We start from the raw sequence: 25201 nt of genomic DNA, 5'->3' as shown, positions 1-25201 counted from the left end.
TTAAGAGGTACAAACTTCCAGGTATAAAAGATATAAGTCACAGGGATGAAAAGCACAGCAGAGCGAATACAGACAACAATGTTCACAGCCACATACCTGAAGTAACAGCCCAGGCAAGGTCGGTCGGTAGGTAAACCTTGCAAACAGGATGAATGACCACGCAACTAATGTTCCACAGCAACCTGTCACCGGTCATGGCAAGCACCTGGATCTTGCTAAAAAAAAATCCCTGAAATGAAATCCTTGAGAGGTTTCCCAGCAACACAGCAAGTAGACTTCGTCTCGAAGATTCTCTGTAGTGTAATCCAAAAATGGTTTCTGAATTCACCAAATGAAATTCTACTCCCCTGGAGCACTCATTTCTCCCAAATGCCGTAACGCTCTTCGAAGTGTAAATGGGCTGGTGGGATTATAGTTCATTGGACTTTAGGTTATGAATTACATGTTATAATTACTTCTGTGATACATTATAGAATCCTTCAGATTTCCAGAGAGTTTACTGGCAAGAAATACATGTGAAATAGTGTTGTGCCACTTCTCAGAGGCTTCTGGATCAGCAGTAGGATAACCCTCCATCAGGACTAAAACTTCATTGCTCTCTAGTCACAGTTGTATCTAACCAAGGAGATAACTCACTGCCTAATCTTGGCTACTCCAAGTGCAGTCTGTGGATCAGCTGCACTGACATCACCTGGGTGCTTGTTAGAAATGCAGGATCTCAGACCCCAACCCAGACCTACTGAGCTATCATCCACATTTTAACGAGATCCCAGATGATTCTTATGAACACTAAAATTGGAGAAACACTGAGCTAACAAATAAATATATATAAAGTACAGAATGTCTTTCTGTATTCTAAACACTCTTATAGGAGCTTAAATGCATTTACTTAATTAACCCACACAATAAACTCACAAGGTAAGTGTAAAGACCACAGTTTTATAGATACAGGCAAAAACCTGCTTCACATATGTAAGAGATGCTCAAAATGGTATTATGAGTGGAATTGGTTTCTTTCCTGACACTCCACTAATGGGCACACAAAGGTTCTTTAGGAAAACTCTGTGGACATCCATGGTGACCTTGGTCTGTCATTCCTCACTTAAAACCTTCCATTCTTGGGGGAAAAACACAATTGACACAGAAACCAGGCAAGATAATCATCCCAGAATTGTGGAGAAGGATACTTTTGGAAAAATGGCAAGCTCTACAAAGAGCAGATGAATTTCCCATCTCAGCTTTCCCTTCCTGACAAGGTGTGCCTTACCTTGAAATGTGAGACCACCAACCTATTCTTTTTTAAAATATTCTTTGCATTACTAAACATATTGAAAAACTAGAAGGTGGGATTTTTTTTTTATCTGTTATTCCTGGTAATGGTCCATGATTAAAATAATTTCAGAATAAAACTAAAATAAACCTTATGACTCCAGCACAACACAGAGATAGAGACAGAGAGACAGAGAGGAAGGAAGGAAGGAAGGAAGGAAGGAAGGAAGGAAGGAAGGAAGGAAGGAAGGAAGGAAGGAAGGAAGAGGAAAATTCCAAATCAGATTGTCTTCAAAAAATTAAAATCATCACCTTTAACAATGCATGAATAAAAGCAAAAAAAAAAAAAAGTGCACCATATGTGGGGCATCTGGGTGGCTCAGTGTGTCAAATCTCCAACTTTGGCTCAGGTCATGATATCACGGCTCATGAGTTCAAGTCCCACATTGGGCTCTGTACTGATAGTGTGGAGCCTACTTGGGATTCTCTCTCTCTCCCTTTGTCTCAAAATAAATAAATAAATAAACTTAAAAAAAGAGTCTGTTTCTCGGTTTGTCTCTTTTTTTCTTTTGCTTGTTTTGTTTCTTAAATTCCACATATAAGTGAAATCATATGGTATTTGTCTTTGACTTATTTCACTTAGCATAATACCCTCTAGATCTGTTCATGTTGTTGCAAATAGCAAGGTTTCTTGTTTCTTTGTGGTTGAAAAATATTCCATTGTATATATGTCCCATTTCTTCTTTATCCATTTATCTATCAATGGACACTTGGGCTGCTTCCATAGTTGGGCTATTGTAAACAATGTGGCTATAAACATCAGGGTGCATGTATCCCTTTGAATTAGTTTTTTTGTATTTTGGGGGTAAATTTCCAATAGTGCAATTCCTGGATTGTTGGGTAGTTCTATTTTTAATTTTCTGAGCAAACTCCATACCGTTTTCCACAATGGCTGCACCAATTTGTATTCCCAACAACAGTGCACAAGTGTTCCTTTTTCTCCACATCCTTGCCAACACTTGCTGTTTCTTGTGTTTTTGATTTTAGCCATTCTGACAGGTGGGAGGCAGCATCTCATAGTAGTTTTGATTTGTATTTCCCTGATAATGAGTAACACTGAGCATCTTTTCATGTGTCTGTTGGATGTCTGTATGTCTTCTTTGGAGAAATGCCTGTTCATGTCTTCTGCCCATTTTTTAATTGGACTATTTGCTTTTGGGGTACTGAGTTGTATCAGTTCTTTACATATTTTGGACACTAACCATTTACAGGATATGTCATTTGCAAATATCTTCTCCCTTTCAGTAGGTTGTCTTTTCTGGTGATTTTCTTAATAATATTTTCTTTCTCTAACTTGCTTTATTATAGAGAATATAATATATAATACATACATCATATATGATATGTGTTGGTTAGCTTTTTATGTTATTGGTAAGGCTTCCAGTCAACATTAGGCTATTAATAATTAATTTTCTGGGGAGTCAAAAGTTTTACACAGCTTTTCCACTGCCCAGGGCATGGGTACCCCTACTCCCCTGTGTTGTTCAATGGTCAACTGTTTTTTTTCTCTTACTTGACATAAGCCATCTGCTATGGAATTTATTGAATTAAAACAATGACCAGAATCTGTTCTTTGAGGATTTGCACTCTTGCTTTTATTCCGCTAACATAATAGTTACTAATAGAAAATTTATTACCTAGAATACAAATACTAAAAGTCTCTCACTTATTAGAATGAGCACTATCAATACAATGGAAAGTCTAATTTTTGTATTTATCACTGGACTTCATTCTAGACCCCCTGTAAGATCATCGTATTGTTTTGATTGGTAAATGACAAAAGGTACAAACACTCAGCAATTTCCTCACTTACCTTTAAGTTACTATTTATCAACATTTTCTCTGTTGCTCTAAAGCAATCATGAGATGTATGTAGAAAGATTCAATACCACATATTTCACACTTCTATGTTTTATTCTAATATTTAACCTATGAGAATTTTCTTCATATCATAATAATTTCTAGATTTGAAGCAAAAATTCTCCATCTTGATTTTCATTTTCTGCCCATCCTAACTTTCAGATTAAACTCTAAGCATCAACCACAATTACTGCTGACATCTTTGTATCAATGAGCCTCTGTGATTTTTATGCAAAGCCTGAAAACTTCACCCAGGGTGTCATTAAATTAGGCAAGGTTGATTTTCCTCTGTGTTTACTAACTGAAGCACATAGTCTCTGATCTTAGAAGTTCATGCCTGGCTAGGCAGTCATGCCCAGTTTTCACAATTTATCATTTGTTGTAATGGCTTTTTTTAAAATCTCGATAAAATATTCTGTCTCTTTCACATGAATATCCTTTACCTGGATAAGCAGAAGAAAAATAACACTTGTTTAAAATTAATTTCTTACTTTTCCCTCAGCGCAGTGCATCTAAAGAAGCAAAACTTATTGAATTAAATTTAATGACATAATAAATTCTTCCTTTCTGACAATACTGTGGTTTAATTCACAAGTGCACTTTAAGCTTTTGCCTTTAGCATCTGATGGGTCATTAGTCTGTACGTAATCCAGCAGGCGGACTCCTCAGAGTCTAAACTCCATCAGCAAGCACCAAATCAGTAGTTTCTGAAATATGACTTGTAGGTCAAATGTCCTGAAAAAGAGTGCCTTGGGCATCCCAGATGGAGAATAGGGCATGACAAGCAACAAACTGGGACAGAATTTGATGCGGACACTCACTAAAGACTCCATTCATTCTAACTCACTAAACAACTCTTCTCCAAATGATTTGACTCTTACTCTCGATGTCTCTAGCCAGTAGGTCATACAATGAAATTGGCTGCTACGTGCCAACAGGCTTAACATACATGTCATCAAGTTGAACATATTCTAATCACATTTTGCCCCGAGAACCTTTGTCTAATATCACAAAACAATCCATGGAATCGCTGTCAGTCATCCCAGACCAAAACAAGCTAATTGCTGCACATCACCCCTACATCGGGAAAATGCTCTCTGCTGGGTCAAATAGTCGCTTTTTTCCTGAAAGCATCTTCTCATGCTGAAAAATAGAAATACAGATCCCATTAACATTTTTTCCCAGAATTTCACATAAGATTTGGTAAAACCATTTTTCCACCCAGCTTTAACAGCTTAAATAGCTAACCTATCCAATCTACTGTAGTTCTGCCAAAGTGTTGCATTCATTTATTCACTTGGATAGTGCTAGATACTGGAAAAAGTCCCTGCCATCAAGAGTTAAACAGGTTATCTTGGATAAGTAATGTAATAGTGTACTTTAGACATCATCATCATCATCATCTCGTCATTATTATGATCATCTTATGTTTAAATTCTTTAAGTAAAGAATTTAACATAAAACAAAACTGGACACTAGATACAATTGAGACCTGACATTATACATGAAGCAATGGGAAGAAAAACCCATCCTCCTCCCAAATGGAATTTTCAACATTCTATAAAAGCATCTTGTCTCACCTCATCATGGTGAGGAAGTTCCTAGAGGAACTTGGGAGGAAGACTAGACCCAACAGTTGAATTAAATCACTTTGTTTAGAAATGTTAAAGCCAGCATCTAAAACTGCTGGTTGTCCATGTTCCCATGAGCAGAGAGAGAAACAGTGAGGGTTATAGGAGCAGGAAAGATATAGAGGACTTGGATCCCGAAAGGAAGGAAATTGCTGAGAGAATGAGAAGGGAGAGAGAAAAAGAGTCTGAAAGAGAAGTGAGTAGAGACAGAAGCAAGAGGGCAGGAGAAGCAAGAAAGGAAGAGCAAAAAGAGAAGAGAAATTGAAGAGTAGGTAGGAGGAAGAAGAAATGAGAAGAGAACTCAACTAGGGCACATACACCTAAATCCATGAAATTAACACATTGAAAATAATCCCTTGTCTCCTTATAGAGAGAAGAAGGGGTTGGATCAGTGGGATAGCTTCCTACATAAGAAAGCCAACTGACCTGTGATGGTAGGCAGCTTCTCAAATGGCTCCTGCCTCCTGATATTCACATTCTGTATCATCCCCTCCCACTGGTAGGGGGCTGGACCTAGTGACTCACTTCTAATGGACAGAACACAGTAAAAGTGACTCAATAGCACTTCAAGATTAGGTTAGAAAAAAAGCTCTGGCCTCCACCTTGTCTGTCCTTTCTTACTCTCTGTCATTTACCCCCTCTGAGGGATATCAGCTGCCATATTGTGAGCTGCCCTATGGAAAGGGCCATGTAATATGGGACTGAGGATGGCTTCTGGCCATCAGCCAGTAAAGAAATGGGGTTCTCAGTCCAACACCTCCCCAGGAACTAAACCCTGCCGACAACTACCTAAGTAAGTTTAGAAGTTAATCCTCCCTCAACTGAGCCTTTGGATGAGACTGCAAACTCTGCCTAACACCTGGATTATAGCTTTGAGAAGTCTTTGAGACAGCAGCACCACTCAACCACCCCTCAGATTCCTAATCCACAGAAACTATGACATAATAAATATTTCTTATTTTAAGCTGCTATTTTTTAAGATAATTTATTACACATCAATGGATAACCAATATACACATTTATATGAATTTGACCACTTTGCCCCAGATTAACTCAAGATTAGCGGGTGGATTGCCCAGGCAGCCCAAATAAATTTAATAACAGAATTATGAAGATCCAGCCTATAATAAACTTAAGAACATGACTTAAATTAATCAGCAAATCTCACTCACGTTTCACACAGACACCTGGCTTTGAGCACCAACTACAGGCCAGGTACTTACTACCTAGGAGATAATGGCATCATTCAACCTCTCTGAGACAGTCTTCATATGTGGAAAATGGGGCTAATAATTATCCCTGCTTGTCATGCCTGCCATGAGATTGACTTTAGTTCATGTAATTGAAACTACTTTGGAAATTATAAAGTCGGTCATAAAATAAGTACTTAGAAGACTACTGCAGCCCCACTCAAGGGATTTTTCTGGGCTAATAACATTTTAAATATTTGCAACTCCTTAAAAAGTATTTCCTCTTTTTTATGAGGCAAAAGATAGAATCTCTATAGTTCTTAAGCTTTGCCACAACTGAAAACATCTTAAGTTCTCATTCTGTTTTTTCCAAATACATATCAACATCCATCTTAAAACTAGTCATTTCTTATGTATTGAATTTTTTTAATGTTTTTTTAATTTTTATTTTATTTTTGGGGGAGTGAGAGACAGAGACAGAGTACTAGTGAGAATGGGCAGAGGGAGAAGGAGACACAGAATCCAAAGCAGGCTTCAGGATCTGAGCTGTCAGTGCAGAGCCCGACACGGGGCTCGACCTCATGAATCAGGAGTTCATGACCTGAGCTGAAATTGGATGCTTAACCGACTGAGCCACTCAGGCTTCCCTCTTTATTTTGAAAGGTGTATGTCTTAGGTGACTGCTCTAGACACAGACTGAGATAGGAATTCTTGTTGGAAAGATTTTTTTTTTTTTTTGAGGAACATTCGTAGAAGAAGGAGAGAGAAGAAAGAGGGAAAGAACACTAGACAAGCTCGGCCAGAGAACAGCTCAGCTGACACCATGGAGAAGCTCTGGAGTACAAATCGCAACCCAGCATTGGGTCCACCTTGAGGCTGAAAGGCTGGCCTTTGCAAGCTTCCTCCTTCCCAGGCAGTCATTGATCAGAGGGCAATTCTCCAGAGAAGGAGACAGTGCTGAGTTTACCAGCCACACTCAAACAGCCAGGAGAGCACGTAGCAACCACTAAAGAGGATCCTGGGTAGGGTTCCACTGCAGAGTACACGTAGCATCCTTTCTCATGGTATTTTATCATCATTTCTGCAAAGAAGTCTTGGTACGCTAAGCTTTTCAGCATTGATCACTTTTCCACCAGCTGTGTTAAATGAGACAGAAGAAGGAGCAGGGTAGAAAAATAAAGATTTGTCTTTAATCAGAGTTGTAAAATGTAATTCAGCTCAGATTAAAAAAGAAAGGGAGTCACCAGGAGATCTTTTTTCTCCTAAAATATAGACATTAAGAAATGTATATAAGAGATACTTAACCAAGGCTGAGGCAAGGAGAGGACCTGGAGAGTAATGGTTGCTCAGTAAGCCCAAGTGGGAGAAGGGTCTGGGGAGATGAATGAGAGGAGAAGGGAGAATGTGAAGGGTTTGAACTCATGTCCCTGAGAGAAGCAAAGGCAAAAAAAGTCCATGCCAGTGCCCATGAGGGAGGGGCAGGCGAGGAGGGAAAGGGAGAAGAAGGAATGATGACTTCAAAGACAAGATATTTCAACCAGTTTGGAATCACAGATGTATCCTAACTACCTCTCCTGCCAAAGCACACCTCCTGTCAAGCTTTCCTCTGTTTCTCCAATCTGACATGGCCCACTTTTTTCCTTACAAACTGTTTACATTTGAAAAGCTCAATCATGAAACAGAAGATGGTAAAACTTCTGTTTACCCAATGGTTATTACTCACACTTGAGCTGAAGCTTCCTGAAATATTGTTGCTCTTGGTTGCATTTTTGGGGGTATTTGTCGGAAAATGTATTTTGACAACAGTTGCCTAGAAGAAATTCTCGAGCTTCAGAATGCATGAGAGGATTTATGGAGGAACTCAAATGAAAAAGTAGAATCTGGGGTTTATACGCTGTACAGGGCTCCCAGCCTTCCCTCCTCCCAGCATGGATGCATGATCACTGCCAACCCTCGTTTGTGTTTCTGACATTAATGAATTTTGGCTTTTTTAGTATATCTGAAAAAAAGATTGGAGATTCCCATGAATAAAACACTACAGTGGCAATAATATTTCAACTAGGATTCAGTCTCTTTCCATCATTCTCAAACATAGGTTACCAGTTTTTAAAACTATTTCAGCTAAGGAATGTTTATGTACGATAAAACTAAATGTAAACGTGGGTTTAAGGTGATTGCCCAGTTGCTTTATATAACAAAATCTCTGCTGGTTTTCAAACTTATATTGAAACAGTATGCTAGTTCTGTTCTAACAGTATATAAAGATACTGGCTTTCCTAGATACATAAGCAAAGTCTTTTATGAGCTCATAAAGGCCAGACTTCGGAATATTTAAGTATTGGGTAATTCATAGAACAATATCTTTAGTCATTCAGCTAACGTAGAAGGCAACCACAATTTATTCTTCTTAGATCTCTTCCTCTCATTTTTTTTTATATTCTTAGGAGGTGAAAGGTATTTAGAAAAGACCTAAATACATTTTTTACTATTATTGAACTATCAAAGAGGTGCTCTCTTGTGGGACTCCCTTCTCTTCCTCACTCTGTGTATGTTAACCCACTTCAGAGACAATGGTGAGATGAACCCAAAATGCCAACTGACTATTTGCATTATAAATGGAGGCACAAAAGGATATTTTAAAACTGTTGGTTGATCTGGCATATCAAAGATTTCTTTCTAAGCTATTTCAGTGACTGCATTGAAGCGAACTGAAAGCAATGGCTTAAAAGGGGCCAAAAAAAAAAACATTAAAAAAACCCATCTTATTTCCATGGAAAAATTCAGTTTACTCTCCTAACCTCCCCGCCTTTTGAATTACTTCTCTTTCTTACCCTCTTCTCTATTTGCAGGACTCAACAAGGAAGGAATCTGCAGTTCTCTGAATTCAAGTGTTAAGCCGGTTCTCTCTGGAGTGCAATCTGTTTTCCTTGCCTTGTCAAATCTGCACTCAAACTTCTAGCAAATAGCCTAACATCCATTTTTTGTTCCATTGAGCTAATTACCAATATTGTGGCTCTGATTCTACACATGTGTATACCATTTCCCTCTGTTTCATAAAGCACCTAACAGAATTATAGGTCATTAGTGCATCTACCTGAGAGTCAATACAAGGGAAATGAACAAAAATTAAACAAAAAGTCTCCACGTCTTAACAATTGCTACAGCTTTCTTAACTTCTTCTTTGACCCTCATCGATCTGTGGTTTTGTTTTCTGTTTTCAAAATGGAGGCCAGGGCCTTCCTAAGAATCATGGGAAAGTTGAATGGGGCTGCAGACAGGTGGTGTTTCAATTTGACTAAATAACCACTGAACATGGTACAGTCCTCCATGGAAGAGGCCAAGTTTGCCATGTGGTAGTGGCAGTGCCTGTGGAAGGAACTGGACTTCTCCTTTTTAGCAGTATCTTGGGAGAGTAGAGATGTAAGGGCTGATGACTGCTCATGGGCTCATAGGATGGAGAAATAGGCAATGCTCACAGAATATGAAATCTTATTATCGGAACACTAGGGGGAAGGCAAAGTACTTTGGTCAGCAAATTCTTAGGAGTAAAATACACACTATTACTAAATTGGTCTATACAACAAGGTATCTCTAAAATCAAAAGTTATGCCCATATTTGACCATTGGTCATTTCCAAGTATTATTTTAACTATGTGCTCTCTAAGGAAGTTATCCTATCTGCCTCTCATTTGACAGTGCTAGACTATTTCTACTAAATTAGTTGAATATCTGATGTATGTGGACCTACAGTATCAAACTCCTATAAAACTATGCCAAATTTTGCTTCTTATCACATTTTATTGTACTTTATATTGATAGGAAAATAGTTCATGTGGGAACAGATATCAGTCTCTTTGTTCTGATTTTTGTTTAATGTAGCAAATTTTCCTGGATATGAAATGTTGAGGACACAGAACTCCGGTTATAAGTCCACCAACTATTTCAGTGTTATTCACTGGAAAAACATACAAACTGACCCCCAACACTCTGAACACCCACCGCACCACACACCCTGACTACCACCCAAACAAAAACAAGAACAAAAAGGAAATAACAAGATATCACCGTAGATTCAATAAAATAGTATTAAGATTACATTTTGGATAACACTGAAGAAGGGAGATGCTAGCATTGCCATTTAACAATATGGAGCTTGTTAGACCAAGGATACATCTGTCTCTAATAAGTTAGGGGCTATAGTACGTAATCATTTTAGCTTCACAATGAAATTCATTTCTTTAGGGTGGTTAGATACTTGATTTGAAAAACTACTGTCTAGTCTTGAACTATAATGTAAACCGTGCTTCCAAATTAAGCTTAGAATACCTAGTTATCTGTCAAATTATTTTGGCATTTTATTTATATTTATATTGATCTGTCAGCATTGTTTTTAACAAATCAGACCATCGGAAAGACATCCATGTGCCACTAACTTTGGTATCATACCTAGCTAAATTCAAGCCACAATATGAGCTTCAACTGCGAATTCTGAACGCATTTATTCATTGTCTATCAATTTGCCAACCTTTCTAAAGTGCAAGTTCATAAAAATCATAGAAATTGATATTTTCTTGAAGCTGCATAAAGCTTCAAATTATATTTGGCAATGACTCATTCTAGAGGAAAACTTTAGTAATATTCTATCATTGCCACATATTCCTGTGCCCGCATTAGAAACACCTCTGTATCTTTCCCTTTCTGACACTACCTCTTACCTACTTCCTCTAGAGTTATGAGACAAGGCCACGTTATAATGACCTTTGCTATATTTCACTAAGACTTCCTTCTGGTCTTGCCACTAAGTCTTCCTGAAAACACATCTCCTTTAAATTCTCCACCTAAATTTCTCAGGGGAAGTCTACCTGACAGTAATAAGGAAACAAATAAAAATCCAAAGGAGGCCAGAACCAGTATATTTGAACAACTCTGCTCTAGTCTCAATCCGGTTGGCGTTTCTGTAAATTGTCTTTCTCACAGACTTCCTAATCGATATAATTTACAAGTGTATTTAGTATAATTTCTTAAGATTCCATATATATCAGAAGTCAAAATGTGACCTGTAAATCTTTATACTTAAACAACTTTTTTTAGCAAATACACAGCTATTGGAAATAGCTACAATATTTTATGTATTTAAACATGATAGAAGGAAAATTTGCTCATAGAAAAAGATCCACACCTGCCCATCCCTCCACCTAGGGAAGAAACACATGTTATGGATGGAAACATTTAATTGGACAAAGACACATGCTAAATCCCATGAAATACAATAAGCTCAGTCTGATTATTAATGATAAATGTCTTATTGTTCATTTCTCACTGGGTCTGAAAAAAATCCTAGATTTCATTTAATCTCTGCTGGTACTAAAAAAAAATTCACAAAGCAATGAATTCTAAGGACAGTCCATGTTGCAAGAAAGGCTGCTTTCAGTGTGCCGGATAAAAACGACCACCCCTCCCCCACACCAGGTTCAGATACACCGGAGTGGGTTTTCCTGTTATTCTGACACACGCCTTTCTTCCCATATTAACAATAAAAGTTTGGTGTGCTATCTTACTGCAGAAGTTCCTTCCTGAGTACAAGCATGTCTTATCTGTTGAGAAATTCCGACACCAGGTAGATAGTTGTTTATGTCAAAAAGCATCTCTTGGGCAGATAGCTGAGTGTTTTAAGAACCTAGATAAATGAGCAAGTTCTCTGTGCAAATATACAAAACACTGCGAATATAAGGCGGCTTTTTTTCTGGAAAGACTATTATGCATTTCGTTGATGGATATTTCTACATACTACCCTGTCATGACCATGTTGTAAGGCTCTCCAACACTTGCCCACCCCCACGAACCTCAATCCAGTTTGCCTTTGCTCAGTTTCTACAATCTCGCCAATACTAAAATAGTGATTGCTCTCCCCTAAGTACTTCTTGCTTTCTCCTACTCTCTCACACAGGGATCATGCTAAGGGGGTCCACACAAACCACCTTTGCTCTTTCCCTCCATCTCAGCCAGGGCTGAAAGTTAGCAGGTGCTGTTGACCTTCCCCCCAAATCAGCTTGCTGATTTTCCGCCACTCTGTTCCTGCTGCTGAAAAGGGGTCAATCAGATAAACTAACTTAGGTTCATGTGTTAACACGTTACTGATTTATCCTTCCAGGTAACTAAATATCTTATCTAAATGTAAATGTACAATGGTTAGATAAGACCTCAATCACCCATTTGTTATTTCTTAAACACTAAGTATGTGTTGAGCACTCTGCCGAGGTTACAAAGATGAATAAGAGAGTTCTCACCTTCCGGGTGCTCACAGTTTAGTGAAGTCAGCAGATATAAACACCGCGGTAAATGTAAATGCGGTGACAGGGACACGTATGGGATGTCCTGAGAAAACAGGGGGAAAATCAGGGTCACTCAGCTTTGTGAAAAGGAATGGGAGCCTTTTAGTCTTAAGTCTAAACGCCAAATAAATAATACAAGAATCATAAGGTCTGGACTGCGCTAAGGGGCCAACATTTTTAGTTACTTGTGTGCTGAATGTTAGGAGCCGCCTCAGACAAAACACTGTAGTCAGCCACTATGAGTTCTACCTCCTGAATCTGCTTCCTCATCTGTTCTCTTCTTTCCAAAGCCCCCTGCCCAAGTTCAGGGTCTCATCATCTACCTGGACTATGACCTCCCTATTGCCTGCGTTCTTCTAATTGGTCTCTGGCCTCCACACTGTTAGCTTATTGAATTTGCTAAAATGAAAGTCCTTAACGCACCTGGTGGATTGGAGCAAGAGCCTGAAAAAGACGCCCAGAAGAAGTGACTCCCGACACGATACAAAAATGGTGAGTAGAGAAAAGTGAGAAGACCACTCCAGAGGAAGGACCAGCCTGAGCAAAATTACGGAGGTGGGGACACAATGTGGTGTGAGTAGGAAAATATCTAAAGTCCTAACACTTGCATAAGGATAGACTCTGATTTGAATGACCCCAAGCCAATGGAAGAGATATTTTTAGTCAAGGGAGTCTCGGAGGACATTTAGTCAGCCCTCCTAAAGCGACAACTTCCTTTTTTGACACTGAGACCAGTCCTAACTTCAGAATTTCTCTTCCACTCACAAAACCTCTTCCAGAGACTGTGCTTCTCCTTCCCCTAACTTAAGCTGCTCCATCCATCCCCTCAGATTTCATCGGTTCATATAATTCTTTATAACTATTTTGATATCATTCTCACTTATTCCTTCATCCCCCCCCCTCTCAATTTTGGAGGCAGGAGACTTGAATGCTATTTCTCTCTCTTCTCCCTTTCAGAACACTTTAGAACTCTGTTGATTTGCATCTGACTTAGCATTTCATAAACAGAAGCAGAAATTACTTTTTGATAATTGTTTCCCAAGCAGTACAATCAGAGGTGTCAGCCAAGTAATTCATGACAGGAGCGTAGTGTCCAAGGTCATCAGATATGAAACCGGCTACCACTTGAGAATGCTTACGATAGACCAGGTATCTTGCACCCATTGTCTCACTTAATCTTCACATCTTCACAATCTTCATATTGTGACATCAGTATTATCACCCCTATTTGACAGATGAGAAAACTAAAGCTCAGAGAGATTAATTTAGCCAAGTTTTTCAACATTCAATGAACAAATATTTACAGACACCCTCATAATGGGGATCTGATGGTTAGTTAACGCAAAACATGGTCTGTGCCCATAGGGAACTTACAGTCTAGCAAAGAAATCAGGCATTAAACCAACATCCACACAAATGAATGTGAAATTGTGCATGTGAGAGGTGTTAACCTGGTCAGGAGAGTTAAGAGAAAGTCTTATTGTGGAGGAGAGCTAAAGGTCACCAGGATTTAATCATGGGAATAAAGGAGGGAAAATTCTTCCTGGTGTAACAGGGCAGAGTTGGGATGCAAACCTACATCCGTCTGACTTACAAGCTCGAGGTCCAAATATTTTTTAAATCCACGAGATCAAAATAAACAGTTTAAACACACACACAGCTCTCATTGGTCACTTTTGAAGAATGCTAGAAAATAAGCTCAAACTGGCAAAGAGAGGGTTAAATCCAGTATTTATCCTGAGTTTTATGTACAAATTATAATGAATATATAATTCTTCAAGTATTCAAGTAGGGGAAGTTTCTCTTAATAAAAATACTTCAGCTACTAGGATGAAAAGGAATTGATTATATTAATAAAATTAATATAGGACAACCTATAATGAAGAAATTAAACAGTAGTCAATAATGGCTACTAATAGAACAAGAAAAAGGAGGCAATGAGACATTACTTGCTTCCTGATAAAAATACAGTACACATCTATGAAGAGTTGTCAAAAAAAAGAAAAGAAATCTAATCATGCGTTTAAGTATCAATTTATAGGAAACGGAGGGGACTGAAGAACATGTGAAGAGGTAACATAGAAAGTTAATCATCAAAATCAGAAAATTCATGATTTTCTGATCAACAAACAACCCAGTTTCTTCATCAAATAGAGATTAGGGGGTGGGGGGAAAGAAAGAAAGATAGGACACCTATAGATTAAAAGAGACTGAAGAGACATACTCACCAATAGCTATTTATGAACTTATTAGGGTCCAGATTCAAACAAATTGTTAAATATCTATGTGTATGAGAAAATTGGAGAAATCTGAACTCTGACTTGATACTGAATAATAGTAAGGAATTTGGGGTAAATTTTTAGGTGTGTTAATGACATTGCAATTGCCTGTTAAATGAAGAGTTCTTAATGTTTAGAGATATATTGGAAAACATTTACAGATAAAATTATGTGAGAGATCTGCCCCAAAATAATCTTAGTAAAACAAGATTAAGTGAAGATATAGATGAAACAAGACTGTCCATGAATTGATTGTTGAATGTTCACAGGAACATGAGGATTCATTATACTCTTTAGCACATTTTTGTGTATGTTTGAAATATATGTTTCAGTAATGAATTTGACATAATTGCTTAATGTAAGTGTTTTCTCTTTCCCGTGTTCCCCTCTGCCTCCTCCCTCAATCAGGAAAAGGGGTCATGTGAGCCATGGGGCTATCGTTGCTTTAATTACCATCCTCTCTCTTGCTGGATAAGGTAGGTCCGAACCAAAATGTACTTTGGTCAACTCTGAAATTCGCTAGAAGACATGCCCTGATCCTCGGCAGCCTAAAAAGTGCACACCCTTCAAAACTATTTAGATTGCACCCTGTCACACCTCTTCCTCATTTTTCAACTTCACTTTTTACCATCCTGCATTTTGACATCATGGACATTTACAATTATCAGCAAGGACATAGTCCTTCTCCATAGTTACTGTAAGTTTACTTAGTATTTACATAGAGAAGTCCAGAGTCAGTGGCATGAAAACTTTAGCCCTTAGAGACCTTTGGGTCCAGCTCCCTCAGTTCTCAGAGGCAGTAAGTTAGTCCCCAACAGGTGAGGGGACTTGCCCAAAGTACATGCTGAATAGAAGTGCCAGGCCTGGGCACTTTAAAATGACAAACACGGTGTTTCTTTCTAATTCTCTAAAAACGGAGGACCCCTCAAGACTATGAACGTATGATTCGTTCTAGCCAATGTGTCCCCAAAATGGACAACCCTAAACAACATCGTTGACTCCCTTGGGGCCCCTCTGCTCCCCGGCATCGAGTGGTAGCACTGACAATGAGCAGAGGCAGGTCCTGGCTTGGGCAGGACTCAGAGGCCTGAAGGCGCTGCCCAGCCACAGACAGGTCGTTCCATGAGCAGTGCACGCTAGATCATGCTTTCTCACCCAGAAGAAGCCATCTACCCCTTCAGCCTACAATGTGGAATGCTTCTTTTCTTTTGACTTTCTCTTAGTCCTTGCATAGGTCCCTTGACTTTATTGATAGTTTCAGAAAGCCTTGTACATACCTATAAAAAAATTACTAGTGCACATTGAAAACCCTCTCTTCCTCTCTCTTGACACTAAACAGATACAAAATTGAACATTAACATCCTTAATTAGTGCTCTGGCATCGGTCATTCCTGAGCTGAAGCAATTGGATAAGTGACCACTGAAAAGAATGTTAACATTTCTTCTCTGTTAATTTCCCATGAATGCATAAAATTCTGCCATCCCGTTCTGTAAGGTTTATAGTTTTCCAAGAAAACCATACCCAAGAATAACAAGCGAATTGCCCAAGGTCTCAGAGGTGGTGAGGACATTGCCGAGAGCTAGGCCTCTAGCTGACCCCAAACCCACTCCTTTCACAGCACAATAGAGAAAAAGTACCATGGGAGTGTCTTTCGGGGCTCAGAGGAAGAACAATCTCCCCAGGAAAGGACCATCAAGACATTAAGGCCCTCTGTTAATTCCTCTTCGTGATCCTCCTGGAAAAGGCCGAAATAAGTTCTGTGCTTTTTAGAGAGAGTTGTAAAATGGCTGCAGGAGAACAGCCTCGAAGTGAACCTGATATTGGGTGTGTATAAATGGTTCATGACTCTGCTGTTTAGTGTACATGAGTCACCCAGAACACCGTGAGGCTCCAACATAAACCATGTCCTCAGGCCTCACCCTCAGCCCCTGCCACAGGCTTATTCACACATGATGTGCTAGCCTGGCACTCGAAACCCGCAGATCATCTGTGAGTCAGACCTCATTATGTGGAACACTTCAGACTTGCTATCCTCATGGTCGGCCATTATTTTCTTTCTCTCTCTCTCTCTCTCTCTCTCTCTCTCTCTCTCTCTCTCAGCTACGATGGAATTCACTGATCAAATAATTCATTCATTTTGCTAGACCCTCACTTTTTGAGGGAAATGGATGCATGCATATTTTCACATGTATTTTTAACAGAAAATGAGGAAATAAACAACAATATGGGTTTCTTGTTCATTTTCAGTTCTTTACAACATTCCACTAACCAGAGTAAACCCATCACTTGGGCATTCTATTATTGAAGGATTCACTTTAATCAATAATCACGCAGTATTTCTGGATAAAAACTGAGAGGAACCATTGGGCATGTGCTAGAGGTTTTTCTTTTGTTCTAGCTGCATCATTTAAATAGACTCTCTTTCAAGCTTCAAGATGCTATTTCATCTTCTTTTTTATTCTTTTTAAAAAAAATTTTTTTAATGTTTATTTATTTTGAGAGAGAGGGAGAGACAGAGTGCAAGCAGGGGAGGATCAGAAAGAGAGGGAGACACAGAATCCGAAGCAGGCTCCAGGCTCCGAGCTGTCAGCACAGAGCCCGATGTGAGGCTGGAACCCACGAACCGTGAGCCCATGACCTGAGCAGAAGCCAGCTGCTTAACCGACTGAGCCACACAGGTACCCCTATCTTCTTTTTAAAGTACAGTTGACATATAATATTAATTTCAGGTATACAACATAGTGATTCAACATTTATATGAAATGACCACCCCTGGTGAGTCCAATTATCATGTGTTACCATACAAATTAATTGCATTATTGACTATATTCCTTAAGCTGGACTTTGCATCCACATGACTTATTTATTTTATTTTTTTAATGTCTTATTTTTATTTTTGAGAGAGAGAGACAGAGAGAGTAAAGGGAGGGCAGAGAGAGGGAAACACACAATCTGAAGCAGGCTTCAGGCTCCGAGCTATCAGCACAGAGCCCGAGGCAGGGCTCGAACCCACGAACCGTGAGATCATGACCTGAGCGGAAGTCGGACACTCAATGACTGGGCCACCCAGGTGCCCCTGACTTATTTTATAACTGGAAGTTTGTACCTCTTAATCTCCTTCACCTATTTTATCCCTCTCCCCATCCACCTCCCCTCTGGAAAACACCAATTTGTATCCATGAGACTGTTTCTGTTTTGTTCTGTTTTATTTTTTAGATGTCACATATAAATGGCAGGGGCTGAAGCTCCTGGTTGGGGGTGGGGGGTGCCTGCCCCAGCAGTTCCACAGGGGAATATGGGGGTGGAGAGAGCAGTGATGGCAATGTGGATGGGGAAGTCATAAATGTTACCCACCAACACTGGACCAGCTAGGTAGGAGAGTAAAACCAGTGGTGCCCACCAGTACTTCTGTTCCTAAAGAAAACTCCTACAGATCCTGCGCCTCTGGTACCTGCCCTAAAATTCGTCAGTGAGTCTCTTTCACATATGGCCCAAGTGCTTTTCCAACTGCTGCCTCTGCAGTGATGCTCAGAGTGAGGGAGTTTGTGTTCACACCCTTTAAGAGTAGAGTTTTGGTTTCCTATAGCCTTCCAGCGCTCCTGGACTTTGCCTCTGTTTTTCAAAGCCGGGTATTATGGGGACTCATCTTCCTAGTGGGAGCCCCATGGCTAGGGTACCCAATGTGGTGTGTGAACCCCTCACTCATCAGGGCGGACCTCCACATTGGTAATAACCCTCCTCCTTGTGGGTCGCCATGCCAGGGGTGTGCATCCCGACCAATCCACATCTCTGCCCCTCCTACCTGTCATGATGTGGCTCTTTCTTTATGTCTTTAGTTGTGGAAGACCTGTTCTGCTAGTCTTCAGGTCATTCTCAGAGATAGCTGTTCTATAGGTAGTTGTAGTTTTGGTGTGTCCGTGGGAGGTCAGCTTAGGATCTTCCTCCTCTGCCATCTTGATCCCTGATTATCTTCTTCACTGAATCATGGAAAGAAACATGGCAAGTGAGAGGGACAAGCTGTTACTTACGTAGCAAAGGGTATGAAGCAGGACCAAAGGCACCAAGAAGAAGATATTCCACATGTAGCTTCACCTAGAGGTGGTCAAAGGCTCTGGAGCCAGACTTCTGATCCAAGCCCAGCTCTGCTTTGCCCCTTGGCATATGTGTGATCTTCGCCATGTCACCTCTGTCGCAGCTTCTCTGTCAGTAAAATAGCATCTACCTTATATGGCTTATTCCTATTAAAATAGTAACATGAAGAAAATATAAATATATATACATATATGTATATATGTATACACATATATGTATATACATGTATACACATATGTATATATGTGTATATATATGTGTGTGTGTGTATATATATATGTGTATATATATATATATATATATATATATATATATATATATATATACCATTATTTTGCCTTCAGAATACCTTGTCTTAAAACCATCTATGTCATTAATACGTAAACCATGACATTTATGTCATGGGTAAACCCATTAACCCATTACAACTAAGATGATCGTAAAAGTGAATTTGGATAGCTTTGTTAATTACAAACTTGCTCCATATTTGATATCTGGAGTTGGAAAACAAAATTAGTTGGAAACTAGTAACCAAAGAAACCTCAATGATATCTTCAGGGAGTTTGAAATTATAATCTTTAATAATTGATCTTTTCATGTAATTCTATCTTAGATCTATGTCTAGGTATCTTTAACTTTTAGGTTCATGAGCTTATTTATCTTCTTGCTAAAGTTCAAAATCTAATTTCTAACACAGGTTACTTACTGTAATAAACTCTATGAGCTTTAAAATGACAAGTTGAAAGATACAATTTTTTAGAGTTATGAATTAATAGCCATATATGTCAAAGACTTTGAAAGTGCCAACTTTTTCATATTTATAGATATATTATTGAAATGATAAAAAATGAACTGCGGAAAGAGGAAAGAACTGAGAACCACATATAATGAATCAAACATACTTAACAAGACACGTACAGACACTTTGGTGTGCATCTCTTTTATTACGTTACATTAATCAAATACTGCTAAAGACATCCATCTGAGCAAAGTGTCACGATAATATTCTATGAAAACATTCTTTTGAAAAGAGTCCGTCCTGACAGCCATATCAACTATATTGTCTTAAGTGATTGTCAGACCCCATTTCTCAGAAATTAAGACAATTTATGTGTATATCTTCTGAGCTCCCTTCTCTCCCTCCGCCTGCTGACTTCCACCCCACTCCCACCAAGGCTGGCTTTTTAAAAGAAAATAATTTAATTAGAGAAAACGCACAAACTCTGGCAATGACTCATAAAAATCTGGCTTGAAATGATTTAAGTTTTTGTTTGAAAGCATGATATCAATTCTTCTCATTTTTAAGGTTTCGCAAATTACAACAGAAAATTCTGATTATTTAGCAACACAACCAATCTGACCTTAAGAGGATTTTTTTCCCAATGTAACATAGTGATGATGATTGTACATAGTTATAATGAGCTATCTTTTCATTTTCATACTGATAAACTCCCTAAGTGTTGCACTTTTTATACGTAACTCTTCATAATGTATGTTTGGATTTCTCTGTTTAAAGTCTATTGTTTTCTATTAGAGTACTACTTTATAGAGAATGAAATCTATCACTTAATATTCTATTGAATATTGAGGTGAACACATATAAGAGCAAATAGATGAAGGAGGTGAGTGACACCTCAGGATCTGTAGCCATCGGGCTACGTAAAAATCATGATATATTACTAAGTTCCTTTTGTTATAGTCAGATGTTTCAAGAAAAGTAACAATGATATAATAAAAAGCACAACTTCTCTTGTCTTTAAATAGGTCATGTAGCTCAACTTCTACATTCAGATAAGATTCATAGTTCTCTATACTTACATTTTGGTTTTGCCTTTTCTAAATTAAACTGGGTCTTCAAACAATTTAGGTACCTATTTTATTTTATTTTATTTTATTTTATTTTATTTTATTTTATCCTGAGGGAGGGAAAAAAAAACTTCAAAAAGCTTCAGAGCTAGACATTCTTCTTAATTACTATACAACTGAACAATCAAACTCTGAACACTGGAAGCTAGTGGCTGAATAAGAGACTGATTTTAATATCTTTATTTTTAGAGAAACTATGTATAAAACTGATGGCTGGTAGAAAGAGGATATAAGTGTCACAAACTGCTTAGGCAACTATATATAAAAAGCATTTGGAAAAGGGGCAAATTAAGCCAACTGCACCTTTATCTCCGTATAAATTCAATTTTCTCTTTCAGTTTGAGAATAAAATTTTTAGTACTTATATTATCCCCTGCCCCTGGAGGTGGGGGGAGGGGGGGTAGGGGAGAGACCCACCTAACAAATAAGAACAAATAAGAGGGTAATTTTTCAATTTGATGTAATGTGATGCAGTTAGAAACCACTCTTCTGAAATGACAGTAACTGCGTAGAAAGAAAATCCAAGGTAGACCTGATGATTTTTCAGACTATGTTGAGGCCACCTCCAAAATCTGGCTCTTTACTAAAAGACACCTATGCAAGTTCTTTCTCTTCTAGTCCTCAGCACGGTGACCAGCTCCACTTTTTGCCATTCCAATACTAACCTAGTAAATCCTATGTATGACTAATCTCTATTAACCTCGATCTGCTAGATGATTTCTTACTTGTATACATAAAAATGACCACCTGGTTTAAAAAAAAAAAAAACACCTGAATTTACTTAACTCTAGCTTTTGAACTTTTTTCAAACTCATCACATAATTACATTAGTGTTCATTTGAAACTGTTTAATCTGGAAATAAACTTTACCAGGAAGTTTGTTAATTTTCTTTAAGTATTCTGGAAAAGCATAGAAGGTTTCAAATCAATATAAAGCATATTTATGATTTGGATTTTAACCAGTGTAAAGTATGTATCTGGCTATTAAGTCTCATGACCACAATCTATTCATGTGTGCTATATGAAAGATTCATAAAAGGGATAATTTAAGCATTTTTCTCTAACCCTGACCACAGTTCCACAAGGTAAGTACATTACTCTTAATTTGCCAGTGACAAAATGGAGGCTGAGTTGGATGGAGCTTGCCCAAGGTTATACTAATAAGTAGGCAGAGCCCAAATTGAATGAAATCTAGGCCTTTCCAGCTCCTCGGCTATGTTCTTCGGAGCCTACTGGACTGCCGGCATGAGGGACAGTCAGTCAATTCTCCTTAACAATGACTTATTAGAACCAGTGAGTCCGTGCTCAGAGAAGTTCTCCACTAAAATATGTTTGAAAGAGCCCGAGAGAGTTGGCCCAAGGGGGCCTTCAGCATTTAGGGAAAAGCTCAAAACCAGGCAGGCATCATGTGGGACGATTTCCTAAGATGGCATTCTTTAACTGTTTGGGCATAAGAAACACGAGAAAATTCTAACAGCCAAATAACACTTGTTGAATATGTAAGCCCACCTTTGCTTTCTTCCTCTTTGCCATCTAACAAGATACTAAAAGAAAAGGTACCAAGTAAAAATATATATAATTTAAAACAGACGTCGGCAACTAGCAGCCTGTGACCTAAAATCAAGCCAGTGGTTTTGCTTCCCCTACACAAAGATTTATTTTTTCTAATTAGTTTCAAAGCTTTAAAACAGGATATTTTCCCATAAAATTCCAGATTTCTGGCTCCTCTTAAGAATTTAGGAAATCTGGAGGCAAAAATATACAATGGGAAAAAGACAGTCTCTTTAATGAGCGGTGCTGGGAAAACTGGACAGCTACATGCAAAAGAATGCAACTGGACCACTTTCTAACACCATACACAAAAATAAACTCAAAATGAATTAAAGATCTAAATGTGAGACCTGAAACCATAAAAATCCTAGAAGAGAACAGAGACAGTAATTTCTCTGACACTGGCCCTAGCATCATATACGTATTTCTAGATACGTCTCCTGAGGCAGGGCAAACAAAAGCAAAACCAAATTATTGGGACTACACCAAAATAAAAAGGTTTTGCACAATGAAGGAAACAGTCAACAAAACAAAGAGGCAGTCTACTGAATGGGAGAAGATATTTGAAAAGGATATATCCAACAGGGGTTAATAACCAAAATATATAAAGAGCTTCTACAACTCAGCACCAAAAAACAGACAACACAATTAAAAAATGAGCACAGGACATGACTAGACACTTTCCCAAAGAATACATCCAGATGGCCAACACACACACGAAAACATGCTCACTATCCCTCATCATCAAGGAAATGCAAATCAAAACCACCATGAGATATCACCTCATACCTATCTGAGTGGCTAAAATCAAGAAGACAAGAAATTGCAAGTTGGCAAGGATGTGGAAAAAAATGAACACTTGTATACCGTTGGTGGGAATACAAATGGTACAACCACTGTGGAAAACAGGGTGGAGGTTCCTCAAAAAATTAAAAATAGAAATACTATATGATCCAATAATTCTACCACTATTTACCCAAAGAAAATGAAAACACTAATTCAAAAAGCTATATACAGCCCTATGTTCACTGCAGCATTATTTACAATAACCAAGATACAGAAGCAACCTAAGTGTCCATTGATAGACGAATGGATAAATAAGATGTGGTATGTACATACACACACACACACACACACACACACACACACGCATGTACACGGTGAAATATTATACCGCCATAAAAAAGGATGAGATCTGCCATTTGCAACAACATAGATAAAACCAGAAGTATTACACTAAATGAAATAAGTCAGACTGAGAAGTATAAATACCATATGAATTCACTCACATGTGGAATATAAAAACAAAACATAATGTATGAATAGCCAAACAAATAAAAAACAGAATCAGACCTATAAATACAGAGAATAGATTGATGGTTGCCAGAGGGGAGGGGAAATGGACAAAATGGGTGAAGGGGAGTAGGAGACACAGGCTTGCAGTTATGGGATGAGTAAGTCATAAAGATAAAAGGCACAGCTTAGGGAATATAGTCAATAATATTGTAATAGTGTATGGTGACAGATAGTAGCTACACTTAACGGTGAGCATAGCATAACTTATAGAGAATCACTATGTGTACAACCAAAATTAATATAATATTGTACATCAACTATACTCAGAAACTTTTTTTAAAGTATTTGGGAGACCTCTCCTCCCCATATCCATATCCCAGCAATTGGCTGGAGCAGAACGCATTTCATTCAAGTTTATTTTTTTTATTTTTTAAAGTTTATTTATTTATTTATTTATTTATTTATTTATTTATTTATAGAAAAAGAGAGAACTCATGCATGTGCATGAGCAGAGAGGGATCAGAGAGAGAGAGAGAGAGAGAGAGAGAGAGAGAGAGAGAATGCCAAGCAGGCTCCTCACTGTCAGCACAGAGCCCAATGTGGGACTGAATCCTAAGAACTGGGAGACCATGACCTGAGCCAAAATCAAGAGTCGGATGTTTAACCGACTGAGCCACCCAAGCTCCCCTCATTCAAGTTTAGAGAAGCCACATTCTCTCCAGCTCACCATGACCCCCTCCCTCCATCCCCTTCTCAAAATGTTCAGTTATGTTACTCACTTGTGCCCTGTATGGATTTCTGTGTGTGAGCGCTTGTCTGAAGCATTTATAGGATCCTTAGACCAAGTGATCCAGTCTCAACTTGGCATAGGCTCTTTGCCCGGTCGCTCTTGCATCAGCACCAAGGGCTCTCCATGATGTTGGGGAAATCTCACGAAAGAAGTGGGTTATGTCAGGGAAGTAAAATCTGGCTTTGAGTAATTCATTTTTCTTTACAAACAAGCTGCCATTACTCTCTCCCTCCCAATTTTCTAGTGCAGAGGCTGAAACTAAGAAGGTTGGTTGGATTCCAGAGCAGCAAAGGATTTCTCCACAGGCACCATCTTTCCCAGTAGGAGCAGCAGGCTGGTAAAGTAACCTGCCAATTCTCAGTACCTCTCCGGAGTCCCTCAGAGAGGCCCTGCGGGTAAAATAAGAAACAAAAGGGGAGATACCCTGTTCAGAAAGAGATTCCCTGGTTGTGTCCCTCCCCTTTTCTCCATTCCCATCAGTAAAGCCCCCCACGACTTTCCCCGCTCATCCAGAGTTTTGAAAGTGAGCAAACACTCAGAAACAATTAGCAGGTGATTTCAAGTCATTACCTGCCTGCCACGCTAATTACTAGCCATTACCTGCCAGCAGCACGCGGTTTTGTACAGTTTGTGAGACACAGGAAGGGTCTACTTAACCAGAAGGATCGTTTTTCTCCTACTAAACGCCAGCATTGGCAGCCCCAGCCCCGGTGCCTACCAGTGTTACGTACTGATCAGCTGGCGCTCATTCTGTAAGGATTATCCTCGAAGATGTGCACACCCGCATCTTGCATGGAAAAGGCCAGAGGGACATCTGTAGTCCCTGTTCGCTACAAATTTCACATCGTTATATACTAAGGGGGGAAAACCCCGCAAATCCCCATTTTGCAGTTTCCCTACTAAAACGACTCTGGAAACATAGAAAATACAGAGTGAACACAACTCTGTCACTTTAAAAGTGCATTTCCTAATAAATCTGGTTTT

At 38.8% G+C, this 25201-nt stretch overlaps 2 long non-coding RNA genes across 3 annotated transcripts in view; both read right to left on the bottom strand.

The window, feature by feature from the left end:
* Positions 1 to 1380, bottom strand: part of LOC109502676 — a 108607-nt gene extending 107227 nt beyond the window's left edge. The window contains exon 1 of the long non-coding RNA XR_006583181.1: positions 97 to 1380. This is a non-coding gene — a long non-coding RNA (uncharacterized LOC109502676). The remainder of the gene's footprint in view (positions 1 to 96) is intronic.
* Positions 1381 to 2690: 1310 nt separating this feature from the next.
* On the bottom strand, positions 2691 to 24630 carry LOC109502673. Of its 2 annotated transcripts, XR_002745046.2 has the most exons (6): positions 24207 to 24630; positions 18425 to 18599; positions 13364 to 13566; positions 12298 to 12385; positions 5247 to 5347; positions 2691 to 4332 (listed from the first exon to the last, which is right to left on the bottom strand). It is a non-coding gene; the product is annotated as an uncharacterized LOC109502673 (long non-coding RNA). The 2 variants fall into 2 exon arrangements; XR_006583180.1 differs by lacking the exons at positions 13364 to 13566; positions 18425 to 18599; positions 24207 to 24630 and adding an exon at positions 12766 to 13336.
* Positions 24631 to 25201: the final 571 nt, after the last annotated feature.

Source organism: Felis catus, chromosome C1, assembly GCF_018350175.1.
Source record: "Felis catus isolate Fca126 chromosome C1, F.catus_Fca126_mat1.0, whole genome shotgun sequence".
In the NCBI taxonomy this organism is placed as follows: Eukaryota; Metazoa; Chordata; class Mammalia; order Carnivora; family Felidae; genus Felis; species Felis catus.
The sequence above is the reverse complement of the archived record's forward strand: the minus strand, read 5'-3'. Positions and strand labels throughout refer to the sequence as shown.